Here is a 13,011-nt window from a genome sequence, read left to right as displayed (position 1 = left end):
AAAAGACAATGGGTAGGTCATGTTTTTGCGTCTCTGGGTATGGGGAAAAGAAATGGGGTTACTATACTGTGTCGGAAGGCTTTGAACATTTCTGATTTTTCTCAAGATTCTGATGAGCAGTGTAGATGGGTTACAGTTCCAATGAATATTAATAAAGTACCTTTAACTATATTTAATGTTTATGCTCCAACCGAACCTGATAAATCCTTTTGAAATGAAATATTAGCTAAGTTGATGACTCTTTCAGACGAATATTTGATTTTTGGAGAAAATTGTAATATGATTATGGATCCCATAATTGATCGCAAATCCAATGCTAGATTTGTTCCATCCACCATATTTTCACAGTTTACCTCCATGATTCAACAAAGAGTTTTAACGGATGTTTGGAAATTGTGCAACCCCACATTACAGGAAATTGCCTTTTTTCCTCAGTACATTCTTCCCACTCAAGGATTGATTATCTGTTTGTCTCACAACCACTTGTACAACACGTTTTGGGATCGGAGATTGGTTCCATATTAATGCTGGATCATGCTCCTGTGAGCATGGACCTTGATTTTATAGCACATAATCAGCCAAGTAATAAATGGAGATTTTAATAATTCATTACTTCTCAACACTAATTTTACTCAGTTTTTTGAGAAGTTTGTCACACAGTTCTTTGTAGAAAATAATACCCCTCAGATATCTGTTCAAATTGTCTGGGATACATTCAAAGCGGCCTCTAGCGATTTTATTTTATCTTATGTTGCCAACAAGAAGAAAATGGCTAATAAAACATTACTTAGTTCAATGAATCACATCAAACAATTAGAAAACCTTTACTACTCTTCCAAATCTACAAGTTGTCTTAATGACTTACATCAAGCAAAATTTACTTTCAATACATTTTTTACTGATAATGCAAACTCTTTTCCAGGGCTAAGTATTATGGGGGCCAAAATAAATCAGGAAAACGTCTAGCAAATTATCTTAAAATCCAAAAAGATAGAATAAAGATAGAATCCATTTATAACTCCTCCAATCATTTATTACATAAAAATGAAGAAATTCTGGACGAATTTGTTCATTTCTTCACACACTTGTATACTCCTGATTTGGTTCCCACACAGGATCATATTGATCAATACTTGTCTACCATTAATCCACCTGTACCTCACTCTTCTGATTTTTCTGAGCTTGATAATGATATTTCTATTGATGACATTCTCAGTGCATTAAATCTTATTAAAAAAATAAAGCCCCAGTCCCTGATGGCTTTACTATTGAATTCTATTTATGTTTTACTAAATTATTAGTTCCAAGATTATTTAAGCTTTTTACCCATTTTGTTGAAGCAAAATCCTCTGGAGGGTCTTTTCAAGAAGCCTTAATAGTTCTAATACCAAAAGTTAACAAAGATCCAAAGTTTTGTAAGAATTATATACCTACATCTCTAGTAAATTTGGATTATAAACTTTTTGTGAAAATTATTGCTATGCATTTGGAATTGATTCTGCCTAAGTTAATTGGTAAAGAACAGTCTGGTTTTATTAAAGGACGCTTACTATTGGACAACACACGCCTATTTTTTTAAATTTTAAGTAAGTCTGTGACGTATAAGGATTCTCGATCTGCAATAGCTAGATGCTGAAAAAGCTTTTGATCGTGTTAATTGTTTTTTTATTTTTTTCAACACTTTCATGGTTTGGCTTTGAAGCTAAATTCATAAATTTAATATTGTTATTGTATTCCTCTCCTAAAACCCCTATTTTTCTAAATGGTGTTATTTTTCCTTTGTTCTCACTTCATAGAGGAGTTTGTCAGGGATGTCCATTGTCTTGCCTTGGAACCTTTTTTATTGAAACTTAGAGCTAACCCAAGTTTACATGGCTTCCAATATGAGGAAAGACAGATAACATGTTTGGCTTATGCTGATGACATCTTACTTTTTATATCTTCAATTCCTTCTTTTCTATCCGAAGTACAGAATTTTGCTTGTATTTCAGGGTATACGTTAAATAAGGACAAGTGTGAAATACTTCCATTAAAAAATTCTGCTTTCCTGAAGATTTTAAATCCTCACATTTTCATTGGAATAATGATACCATTAAATATCTAGGTCTGTGATTTAAACCCTCTTTTAAAGATACCATTTCTTGTAATTGTTTGCAATTATTTTCTGTTCTTGAGTCTCTTATTTTTATCCTGGTGGGGTAGATTGGATTTTCTCAAAATGATGTTATTGCCTGTAATCCTTTTTTTATTTATCAAATATTCCAATTAATATCCCATGTTTCTGTTTTAAGAATCTGAACTCTATTTTAATTAAACTCTTATGGAATAATAAGAAACCCAGAATGTCACTCCAAAAGTAAATGAGACCTAAATGCAGCAGAGGGGTTAACTTTCCAAATCTCTGCACTGGCTTTCTCTCTTAAGCAAGCTTCTTGTTTATTAAAAGATGATGATTGATTCAGCTTTTTTACCCTTATGAGTTGAAGTTGAAAAGTCTTTCATTGTTCCCTTTACATTTTCGGCGGTATTGACTCGGTCAAAGAAACCAAAATTTATCTCCCTTCCGATGTTGAACAACTCCTGTAGAATTTTGCAGCCTGTTTTTGCTTCATACAATGATGATAAGGTGCAGTTTCTAAACTCGTCAATTTGGTACAATAAGCTCATTAAGGTGAATAATAGAACCATCTATTAGAAATCGTGGCATTTGAAGTGGTCAAGATGGGTGCATCAATTATTTGAAAATGATTCCCCTCTTTCTTTTCTACAGGCACAATCTCTATCTTCATTTCCATCCCCTTTTCATAAAAAATATGACACTTTAATACATGTCATAAATGGTTTATATCAATCTTTTCCAGTACAGCAAACACCCTTGCCCCGTCCTCTTCCAATTAAGAATTTGTTATTACAGTCTGCATCAGCTTCTTGTCTTTATCAAACTGTTATGGCTCTTCCTGCAGATAGACCTAAATCAGCAATAGAAATGCAGTGAGAGAAGGATTTGGATATTTCACTTTCCACTTCTTTATGAACTAAAGTGTGGATTAAAATGCGGAAATCCTCTAGAGCAGCTAATGCAATTCAAACTTTATTTTTTTATACATATTAGGTTATTAATTACACCTTCTTCTTTACATAAAATTCATTCTAACCTTTTGTCCTCTTGTTGGTCCTGTAGTAAGCTGGTCTCCAGACTTAAACACATGCTTTTTGAATGTCCGTACACCTTTCATTTTGGGTTAAAGCATAGAGTCAAATTAAAACTATTTTTAAAACTCAAATTCCCTTGAGCTTTGTAAATATATTTCTAGGTAGCCTTGCAGTTGATTGGTTTTGTCTCCCAAAGAATTCTATTGTAATATTTGATTTATTGTTGACTGTTGCCTTTCAACAAATTATGAAAACTTGGCAGGATTCCTCTCAATTATCCTTTCAGGCTTGGTGGTATGGTATATGTTATAACCATAGGCTGGATAGAGCTTCTGTCTCCCCCGTATTTGTGACATGTTATGGTTACCTATTACAAATTACCTAAACTCTTTGGCTTACTCTTCATGCACTCATTTTCTTAGAAATGAAGAGGTCTCTAAACCACCATGAATTGTGTTTCTCTCCCTATCTTAGTGTCCTTCCTTATATTTAACTCTCTCTTATAATATTTTAATATATGCATATATATTTATGTTTTTATAGAATTGATATATTTAAAGTGTTCTTAATGAAACTGAACTGCTATTGTATTATCTCATCCCTGTTATCAAATGTATAGATTTTTTCAATAAACTGTTTCTTTAAACTAAAAAAAAAGAATACTGTATATCATTGCATCTGCACTCTGTGCTATGAAATACGTTTTACGTTTATGTTTTACGTTTACAAAGGCACATTTCCCCACCACCCCAATCCCAAAGACATATTGCAGTAATTATATTGCTCAACAAAGCTTCGTTCATAAACTTATTCTACCGAATCTCTCAATAGACCAGGATTTGTGTTTGGCAAACAATTAATCATCAACAGTCTCTTTATGGTCTGTTTTGCTTTTGATTGGTAAAATGTGTAGAGTGCTCAAATAGTGCAGGATCCAGACAGAGTTTGGACCTGCAGCTAATCCTGGCCTTGGTGAACTGGGCAGTACCAGGGTGGGTGCAGTGACACCCACACTTTGTATGCTTTAGACTCAGAGCAGCACCCTGTCGTGTGTGGGGGAGAGAATGTTCTTAATAATTATGGAAAGGCATAGAGGCCATTAATATGCAGACCTCCTTTGTTGCCATCGTACACAGCAGCAAGGAAAGAACTCAACTATGTAAAACACCTTAACATTTTAGAGCATGCATGCAACTAGGAATATGTGATATTTGAGTAATTTTCTTTTGCGTAAATATGCAAAAGTCCAGCAAAAACATATGAAATTATACAAAGTGTGAAACTGGCATTTGGTGCAGTATTTTAGTGTGAAATGCATCCTCGCATCCACTTTATTGCGAGGATGCCTTTCACACTAAGAAAAAATGTACAAAAAATTAATCATGTACAACTGACACTAGCAATCTGTCATTCGCATTGTTCCATGCTTTTATGGTAAACATGTTACAGTGACCAACATCTAATTACACAATGTGATCTATTAGCATAATTCCAAGAATTTTGTTTAACAAGAGGCAAGCACACTAATTATGATTGACTAAAACAAGGCCTATGTAGTGTCGCGTCAGTGACGTAACTGGACGCGTGGCACTACCATCTTCGTAGTTTCATGAACACGAGGGGAGCCTCTCTGACCCCCTCTGTGATTTGATGTGTGTGTTTGACCTGCGGGTCACGTGGTGTGTTCTATAAATAAAGTGAGGCGAGTGTGCAGGGGAAGAGTAACGTGAGACAAGCTATGAGAGCATTGTCCACTACACCATGGAAATCAAACAGCGTGTTGTAGTCTTTATTATTGCACTAGTGCAAGCAAGCAGCACAGTGTGTAAACACTACACTTTGGCAACGAGGTGCTCGTGCCACATGTGCCCCCTTGGCAATGCCACTCCAGGCCTTTATCGTCCACGTGAGGCCTCCAGAACCTACATAGAGCCGTGCGAAGATGCCAAGACTGCTTTGATGAGTGGCATGCTGTTCTGTGTGCTCCTGAGCGTGCATCTGATCAGCAAGGCCCGGCCACATCTGAGTTGGCCATGGAAACCTGATCTCGCTGCTGCATGCTGCCTGCTACCGGCTCGAGCGGCCAGGCACTAAAGCAGCTAGGAGACTGTGCGTGGCTGTTTCATGTGCCTCCCCAAGGTCGTGTCCATGCAGACACATGGCACATGTGAAAGTAAACACACTGGAGATATGAATGTTTAAAGATTGAGTAAAAATACTGAGAAATACCGCAAAGGTCCAATGGAAGACTATGGTTGTGGTAGACCGGGACCAAGGAGCAAATTCAGGCTAACCACAATGGAGACCAAGTTGAATACACTAACCAGGTTCAATCCATTCAGAGCTTTTACTTTGGCACATAGTCAGTCAGCATCTTTATTCAACAAAAAGCCATAAAAGTGCACACCAATAAATTAATAGCACAATTGTTAAAGATATGTATAAAAGGATAGTACGCAAACATTTCACAGATATTTCATGTAAAAATGAATTTCCTAAACACAAAAATAAGTCATATCATCATATTTAAAAACCACAAGACATGTTAAATAAAACTATCAGAGTAATCACCACAACTGTGGCATATATTATTGCACAATTCATAGCAATTAAAATCACATTTTAAAATTCATACTTTTTCCTAATTACTAGGGCACCTTGTATACAATTATTTAAAGCGTGGCAAGTGAAAAACGTTTGCCTTATGGCACATAATACTTTCGACCCAAAGAATCTGAAGTAAGAATCGGGTGCATGGCGTTCTATACAGGGTACAGAAAACATAAAGTGTGTTGTACTTTGTGCAGCAATAGTGTCACAAGGACTGTTTGGTAAATTCGAAAACCAAGTTCTCTGTTCGAGAAAGGCTACAATAAAGTGCACTGTGCCTATGTGGAGGCATGTACATAAAATCTGTACTACATATTACATATTCTGATTAAATATCCATACTAAATATGGCTTCAAACCTGCAGAGGTTTGTAAAAAAAGACCATTTGCATTGATTGTATATATAGTGTCCACTCTTCATATCTATAATTAAAAACACATTTAGAATATGTTCCATAGAGTTTGCATCAATAATCTTTGGGGTATTAAAAAATAGGCACCCTTAATTCTAAAAAAGATTGTTTAACGTGAAATAGCAATAGAATATTGGCCATATGTTCCAGGACAATACAGCCCTTAAGTATAAGTCTTAAAAAAGCCACCTCTGGAGTATTCCAAATCTTAAGCCATAGAAGAAGAGGTGTAATTCTTATGTTAGTGTTCTTGTAGATTATTCTCAATTCAATTTGACAAATATAGCTCACAATACTTTTGGAAAAATAAAGTAGCCTACAAAAAAGTCTATTCTCTAACCTCAGTAAAGTTTCAGATTTAATATGCCCCCTAAACACCTGCCCCACATGTCCCCAACAAATTTTTACTTTTTTTTTTATAACTGTAACATCTCTGTTATAGGTTTTTGACCTAGTTTAAAAGTGAACTGTAATATTGCTTTAATAAATGTATCTAATCAATTGGGAGTCCATTTACAGGTCCCGCAATTAGAACTGCATCATCTGCATATGAAAGAATGGGGGCTGGGTGTTTTCCTACTTGTGCCAAATCTCTCCTCTTGTTTAGAAAATAACTATTCAGGCCGTCTATATAAAATGAAAAGAGATGGTGGTAGCATGCAGCCCTGCTGTAAACCATGGTTAGATTGAATGAAAGGAGAATATTCCCCATCAGGACCATACTGTATTTTAACTGTTGTCTCCCAGTGCCAATGCCTCAGCAAGTCCACCAGTGCTACTTTGACCCCCCTGTGTAGACTCCCCATATTTTCCATCATAACCCATAACTTCCCCCAGGTCACAGTGTCAAAGACCCCAGAGTGGGCCATTAACGCCTTGAGTAACGAAACATTCCTGGCTTTAGAAGTACTTTCCTAATAACAATGATAATAATAATGACAATGCTAATTCAGTTAAGAATTTGTTTTGTTCCGTCCACTTCTATATTCTAGAAAAGTAAACCCTGCCCAAACATTTGGTGGTGGAGCCCAGAAGTGAGATTGGTCGGTAGCAGATTAGTGTGTTCCTCTCTCCTTTTTAAAAATAGGTATTATAATTGCCTCACTCCATGACCTAGGAAACTCCCCTTTGGCATTTGTAAAAAGTGGTACCCAAAAAACAGTGTTCTGTTTATAAATATCCATTAGGACACCATCAGGTCCTGAAGCTCCCCCCCACCTTAGTTTTTGGGTAAAGGATTTATCTCGATCGAGCTGCTTACCTTAAGGGCTCCTCCATGATTAAAACTTATGTGGCCAATTTTACCAGGAAAACTTATATTCACATTTTCTGGATCAAAATCCTTGGTAAAATGGCTAGCCACATATCAAGTTAAATAAAACTCTCAGCCTTAGGCATGTTATACTCACTGAAAAAAGAATGATTGATAACGTCTCAAAACGTTCTACTGTCCGTGAGATTGCTTCCAAATCTTCCCATGTCAACCTTCATGTTAGACTTTTTGCCTTTCGCAGGGTCATCCCTAGTCTTTTTGCCTCCTTCCTCCAGGTTTTTCTGACCTCGCGCTGTTGGCTCTAGGACTCTGAGCACTTCATCACTGCTGACCAGTGCTAAAGTGCAGGTGCTCTCCCATCTAAAGTTGGTATGATTGGCTTATACCTAATTGGCATATTTAATTTACCTATAAGTCCCTTGTACAGTGGTATCTCTATACCCAGGGCCTGTAAATTAAATACTACTAGTGGGCCTGCAGCGCTGCTTGCGCCACCCACTGAAGTAGACTTTCAAACCTGTCTCAGGCCTGCTAGCACAGGGCCTGTGTGCGCAGTTTTTTGCCACAAGGACCTGGCATCTAAACTTACTTGCCAGGCCCAGAACTCCCCTTTTACTACATGTAAGTCACCCCTAGGGTACGCCCTAGCTAGCCCTATGGGCAGGGTGCCATGTATGTAGAAAGGCAGGACATGTGCCAAGTTGCGTGGCCTGTCCTAGTAGTGACAAACAGCCTAACTGGTGTCTCACTGCTGTGAGTGCTGCCTTCTCATAGGATTGCATTAGAAATGCCCTGCCTTATGTGTAAGGGGTATTGTCTGATTTATGAGGGGTAGCGTGGGCGTGTTTGGTATGGTTGTGATGGTGATAATAAATGCTGCTTACTGGTGTGGGTGTATTTTTTATTACTATCACAGAAATGCCACTTCAAGAAAGTGTGCATTTATCTGTGCTTATGACTGGTGTTTTGCAGCTTGACTCCAATCCACGTCTGGGCAGAGTGACAGTTGGGGCTTTGTGCATACTTTTCAGACATCCTGTACACAGGGAGGGTGGAGGTGTCACAGAGGTGCATCTGCATACTGAATAGTCTTCCTGGGCTGAGAGAAGGAGAGGCGGGGCACACCTACATTGTAAAGGCTGTGCCCTGGCCTCACACAATAGGGTTGTTTACCCCCCACTGATGTTTGGAGCCTGTGCTGAAAGGAGAGAGGGGCACTCCCAGAACCAGTTGTAACTGGCTGGAACCTCCTCTCTATCATTGTAAAACACTGTAAGAACTGACTATAAGTACAGGGGAATTTTCCCCACAATTTGGAGACATTTTGAACTTACTTGGAACTGGACACAGACTACTGGAAGGACTCACCAGGAACCGCCATGGACTACTGCTGCTGGACTGACCGGTCACCTGCTTGGTCACTGCAGAGGACTTTCCACTTGCTGCACATTCCTTGAGCTGGCCTGTTGTTGGGCCCTCCACCTGTGGGCCTTTTCTGATAAACTGGTCCCCCAGGAGCAGGGTGCTGTGGCCCCTGACCCCTGCATCCATTTCTAGCCCAAGGAGTGCTGCTGGTGTCTTGCCTCTGTTCCTCAAAGCGCCTGGAAAGCGCTCATTCTCTGCCATGCACCCATGTCTGGGAGCGCTCTGCTGAACGTGGAGTTAAGCACCTTCAGAGCGCTGCTGTGAGATCAGCTCTTGTGCCCTGCGAGCACTTCTCCCCTTATTAATTACCGCCGTGACCCAAGTGCAAGGAGAACGACGAGCGCGTCGAAACATGCTGCCTGGTGTGCTCCTGGGGCACGAGGAACAGGCGGAGAAAGGCGGTCCAATGTTGTGGTGCCCCTAGGGCTTGGGCAAGCCCCATCTCCTGTGAATCACCGCCGCAGCCCGGGTCGAGTACTGCACCTCGCTGAAGAGGTACAGAAGGAAGACGGGAGGATCTCCCTACCGGAGCCCTCCGCGCCCAAGGCCGGGTGGCGCCTTGAGTTAGGTGGCTCCCCCGGTGTACGGAGACCCGGGAGGCGCGGTCTCCAACTCTAGGAGCGGGGCGGGGCTGGCTGGAGTCGCCCCTCTTGCCCCACACCACCAATGCGCTCGATCTGCAGTACAGACCCGAGATGAAGGTCCCTACTGCACCAGGGGGCCCCCGTTGACACTGGGCCCCCCCCCTTTTGGTGGTTGGATCTCAGAGCACGTAATTGTGCCCCCCCGTGTGAGAGGGCCGGTTGAGGCCCGGGGGGGCCCTAATGATCACGAGTCCCCAGGAGGGACCCAGTAAGGATCAGGGAGGGTGCGTACTGTCCCTCTCCCTCTACAGTATCACGAGGCCCCCGTTTTGCGCAGGGAGCGCCGGGGGCCCCCTTGTTTCTGTTTCTTAGGCACTGGAGGTGCCTTTATAATCTACCAGGTATTTCAAAGGGACAATATATATCAGAAGTTCTTATTAGATACTTTAATGCATTATATATTGCCTACCCATTTTATGATGTTTTTGTGTGCATATGCAAATGTTCCTTTTATGGGCATGACTTGCTAATATGTTTCCCTAACTTGCCATATGTTTTCTAATGTTCCTACTATGGGCGTTTTATGATATTCTTATGACAAGTGTTCTAATGTGATAACGTGTTTCCTGACTACTGCTTATGTTGCAGAATACTGAGTAACCTGTGTGTTATGTGTGACTGCTGCTAATTTGCAGAGTAACTAATGTGTAACGTTCTGACAACTGCTAAGGTAGCAGGATAGTACTGATATGTGATGTTTAGTCTGATAATTGCGTTGTGTACAATACAGTATATTTTCATATAATCTGGTGCTGTGTTTCCTTTGTGGTGGGGATATAGCGTCACTTGTGTTGTGTGTGTTGTGCAAACGCTTTACACATTGCCTCCAGGTTAAGCCTGACTGCTCGTCTCAAGCTACCAATGGGGTGAGCAGGGGTTATCTTGGACGTGTAACTCCCTTGCCCTGACTAGAGTGGGTAAGTTCTGCCTGGCTGAGGGGCATACCCTAGCCAACCAGAAACCCCATTTCTAACACTTCACATTTCTACTTTCTGTAGTTCCAGCACAGCCTTGTACACATGTCTGGCTTGTCTTACAGCCTCAATATTTTGGTGCAAAATTTTAAGAACAGATTTAAGTTGTCTATGTGTAGGGGAGCAGGCAGGATTGAACCATCTATATATGGGGGTGCATTTGAGGTTTTGTTTCATATAAGTATATGAGCAACCTAGAGACAAATCTCACCAAAGATCTTTAATACAGCTCCCAGGTAGCGTTTATGTCAGGCATGTCATTAAGGTTTATTTATTTTTTTCCTACAAATGCTTTAAAAATTGGTTTGGGTCAATTTTGTCCCATTTAATTATCAATCTCTTAATTTTAGAATAATTCATGTCTCGTTCTTCAGATGTGTATTGTTTAATTGCACATCTACCTTAATGTTCATTGTTACAGGGTTATGGTCACTCATACAAATTACTAAGACCTTTGGGGCCAGGATTAAAGGTGAAAGATAAAAGGCCAGCAAGATAAAATCAATGGTGCTACTGTGGCTATTACCAATAAAGGTTACAGGATGTAAATTTCCTTCCAATTAAAATTTATTGGAGAATACCAGCTTATTTTTTATTATAAGCCGATTGACGGCTTCACCATAGGGAATGTGTTTAAAAGGCGTGCTATCAACAACACAACATGCTCAAATGAGAATTTACCTTAAAAACCAAAAAACAAGAGGTGTCCGGCAAAACAGGAACGGTTTGTTCAATTAAACATTGTGGCCGGGAGAGCAGTTACACATCGGATTAAAGCAGGTTATTATACATTTCTCTGAGTGTCATAAAGCCATAAAAGACATTCATTTCTCAGTAAACAAATTCCAAACAGTTGTTATGGAGTTGTAAATACAATTCCAGATAGTGAACGCAGGTGAGCCTCGACCTGGCATAGACACAATGTGGACCAGCAAGTATGTGTCCAGATGTACAACCTGAGGGGAGCATGGTTGCTGTGTGTGCTGTGTGCACTGTGTCCTGATTGGCTATGTGTTCCTAATTTTATGTTGTGTTTGAGAATGCACACAACCCTCTGGCCATGTGTGCTTTATTTGGACTATTGTGGTCTTCCTGCCTATCTGTGGGATCTGATCTAAATTTTCTTGTTTGTGAGTTTGCCTGCTGGCTAAGTGTTACCCCAATTGTGACCTGTCAGTCATTAGCCTCTGGCCTAGGTCTCAAACCTTGCCTGATTAACCTCAGGCTTAGGTCTCAAAGCCTGTCTGACCATGTATCTATGTGCCCAGGGTTGATGGGGAGTTCATGCTGGAGGAATCTAATAGTGGTGGTGTGATTTCTCTCGCATAGATAAACGTGTTGCTGCGTGCATCAACATCGATCTATCCAATATTAACATTATCTCATAATATTACAATCTCCTGCCCATACAATCACAAGGTGAAATTTACTTTTAACATAATAATCTGATATAAGGTCATGTTTGATATCAATTACTGTATACCACTGATCAAAGACATTATAATAAAAAATAATGAAAAACATGTCAAAAGAACCTGGGAAAGATAAATTAGTTATTTAAAGCCAAGCTGTATAAAACACACCTTCAACATTAATGTTGAGATTTGCAGGATTACAAAAGGTGAAAAATCCATCTACACAAATTATCCAAGTCTCTTGGCAATGAATCAACTCGCAGCATTTTACCACTGCTACCCAGTTATCATATGACAATTTAGCCCAAATACTGGCTGCATTCCGAGAAAGCAAGTGGATACCCTAGTCAGCAGCATATTCTAAATTACAAGTACCAGAGGTAGATGGGTCTTCCTCAGTCACTGCCAACCCATTGTTAGAGACATTTACAGACTATACTAAGCGGTGGATAGCCGTAATAGAGTCTTGGATGCCCAGGCATTCAATATTACAGTTGTGTTTGTGGGGGATAAAACAGTCTCCAGTTACAATATCATACAACAGGTGATTTTCATCCTTTTGTCCCCCTCTCAGGGAGCATTCCAAACCCGACTGATGACTTTTAGGTAATGGCCTATAAATACAATACAAAGGGTGGGCATGAACTCCGCCAGGTAATCTCAACAAATAGCTCATTTGTTTTAACAATATTTAAACCAACAATGGTCTCTTGAAATTAATAATAATGCAGTCTCTGCTTGATTGTTTTGGTATCTGGCCCATTAAATCCACTCTTCATACAGTGAGAATTTCACCTACCAAATCATTAGTCCACCCAGCAGTTTTCTTGGACCAGTGGGCCACCTAATGTTTCAGATCAAAGCAATCTTCATGTTTATTATTTCCAAGGTCAAAAGGATGACATATTGCGTGCACCATGGCAGTAGTTGCAAACGTATGCCAACTTTTGGATTGGTATTCACCTGCCACAATGAGGTTGGGTTGTCTCAAGCTCCTAGCCCTTTTACTTCAAACTAACTCTATAGTAGGCTCAAAAAACATGTGTTGACTGTCTACTGTATGAGCCGCCCCTAAAGAAATGTCCGTTGTTAGAAAATGACTCT

The sequence above is a fragment of the Pleurodeles waltl genome, chromosome 1_2 (assembly GCF_031143425.1).
Source record: "Pleurodeles waltl isolate 20211129_DDA chromosome 1_2, aPleWal1.hap1.20221129, whole genome shotgun sequence".
Lineage (NCBI taxonomy): Eukaryota > Metazoa > Chordata > Amphibia > Caudata > Salamandridae > Pleurodeles > Pleurodeles waltl.
This window is presented reverse-complemented; position numbering follows the sequence as displayed.